We start from the raw sequence: 2,318 nt of genomic DNA on the forward strand, positions 1-2,318 counted from the left end.
TTCCTGGTTTTCTGGATGCTGAACAATTAAGAGGAATTGTTGCCTGCAGTCATTCTTTCCCCTACTCTTTGATTGGACAGATCACACAACACCCAGCTGGTCCTTTTCAACATCCCCCCCCCATCTTTTTTCTTTTTTTTTTTCCAAAAATGCTAATTGGCCACACATTGCTCTGCTCATTTGCTATGATTAACAAAGCTATTAAGGTGCAAGAGGTGGCCCCAAGCCACCTTACTCTACACTAGCTTTCTAGACCTCCAATAGAATTTCGTTGGCCAGTGTCAAGTGTAGCTCAGGTTTCTCTTCATTGACACATAAATCTTTCAACTTTTATTGAAGATTTCTGTGGAGAGGAATGTTAATGAGTTCAACTTATTTTTATCGGATTTGCTCTGGCAGAGCTGTACATGTTTTGTGGTTAAATGTTAGAAATGTCTTGCGTTTTGCATTGAAACACCCCTCCCCCCACACAAGGTGATTCTGTCTTCAGGAGGATACAGCTGTTGGGGGTGGAGTCCAGCTGCTTAACTCTCTGTAGCTAATCCTTTTGCACTTCCCTGTGCAAGGTCCACTCGCGTGGGTTAACACTTACCATCCTGGATTGTAATATTTGGGAAGGGGTGCGTTTAAAGCTAGAGAAAGCAACAAATTATTGCTTCTCTGCCTTTTGGCTAAGATCAAGGGGTGATTGGCTCCTGGGAGACATCAGATCCTTGTCTTTGTGGCTTGGATCTAATTTTTGTAGGAGGATATCCTTGACGTGCAAGTGACGTCAAAGCAAAATAGAAACCTGGATGTTGGCCATGTTGGTGGATATACAAATGTGGGGTCAAGCGACATTCTATACAAAACATAGTCATGCGTGTGCAACTCTCTTTGTTTTTCCACTGCTTTAAGCGTTCTTTTAGCTACGCCATACCTTTGTGCTGTATATGGTTGCAGTCACAACAATACTTGTGACCGTGGCACATTCCAATTTTTTAGAATTTCATCTGTGATTTGGAAAAAGGGCAAGGAAACTCTGAGGCTTAGTACGGAAAGGAGACGAGCATGGCTCAACAACATCGGCCGGGCTGAAAACCAAAACAGCTTGTGTTTGCAGTAATCATTTTATCTCAGGTGAGATTCAAAAGCTTTCTCAATAATATCATGGAATAATTTTATTTTGTGTTGTTAGAATTTTGCTATAAAATGAGCGTTCTCTTGTTGCGGTTCACGTGGTCATTGTTATAATTTTAACACGTGTATTGCCATTTCACTTCTAGGGGTGCCAGCAGAATTGTACCTGAAATAAATTGAAATGTGATTTGTCAGTCATAAAGCTAGAGAATTGTCAAAATTTCACACTTCATCTGTTGTGTACACATAGAAGTAAACTAAATGCAAAAGAAGCCCTAACTTGTACTTGCAAGTACAACTGCTTTGTCATCGTTGACTGGTTTAATTAATAAGGTATTTACTCATCCAGAGACAAAGAAGTTATAGGCTTCCATGGACTTATAAGCCTCCATTTGAGATTTGAGATTTGTCAACCTACAAAGTCTGCCAGGTGCTCTGCTTGTTTGCTAAGAGATATCTGGCAAAAGTTTAAAATAGCTAAGTACCAGTTCTCCATGCTTAATGTTGACTGACAACTCACACAAAGTAGTGTTTGTCAGGATGTTCAATGATACAGTAACTGGAGAAGACATTTTATATGGCTGACAAGATTTTGCATGGTGAAAAGCCCACCTATGAAAGTGTTTGACAAGGATGGCATTTGGATCTCCTCTGCTCATGGAGAATTCCCATCAAACAGGAAGACCCAAGCAGTTACCGTACCTAGGCCTGAGGCAAATACCATCGATGATAATGGGAGAAAACCGTGGTGACATTTTTTATCAGGGAATGCCCAAGCATTGCCACAAATGTGGCAAGCTTGGACGTTTAGCTGAAGCATGCCAGGAAATTGTTTGCGACAAGTGTAGAGAAATTGAGCATACTTTTGCAGAGAGTTCCAATAGTAGGAGGTGCAATTTCTGTGGTGACTCAAATCATCTCTTCAGGGATTATCCTAAGTAATTTGCCAACAAAGTAAAAGCTAACAAAATGGCTGCCAGGCCACAAGAAAACAAACAAAAGGAGGAGACAGGCCCTGAGGTTTTGGCAGGAGATTTGAATCCCCTGCCATTCTCACGGCCATGAGGCAACCAGGTGGAGTCACAGCAGGAGCTGGGAGCCACGCTCCTCCAGGTAATTGAGAACAGGAAGAGGTAGAGGAAAGCGACTTCTCTCTGGTAACAGTGCCGGAGTGTGGCTTCCAGTGAGAGTGAGCTTAT

At 42.0% G+C, this 2,318-nt stretch overlaps 1 non-coding gene across 1 annotated transcript; it reads left to right on the forward strand.

Annotated features, from left to right (window-relative positions):
• Positions 1-288: 288 nt before the first annotated feature.
• LOC132870255 (U5 spliceosomal RNA) lies at positions 289-402 on the forward strand. The gene has a single exon (XR_009651092.1). It is a non-coding gene; the product is annotated as a U5 spliceosomal RNA (small nuclear RNA).
• The last annotated feature ends 1,916 nt before the right edge of the window (positions 403-2,318 follow it).

The sequence above is a fragment of the Neoarius graeffei genome, chromosome 21, assembly GCF_027579695.1.
Source record: "Neoarius graeffei isolate fNeoGra1 chromosome 21, fNeoGra1.pri, whole genome shotgun sequence".
Taxonomy (NCBI): domain Eukaryota; kingdom Metazoa; phylum Chordata; class Actinopteri; order Siluriformes; family Ariidae; genus Neoarius; species Neoarius graeffei.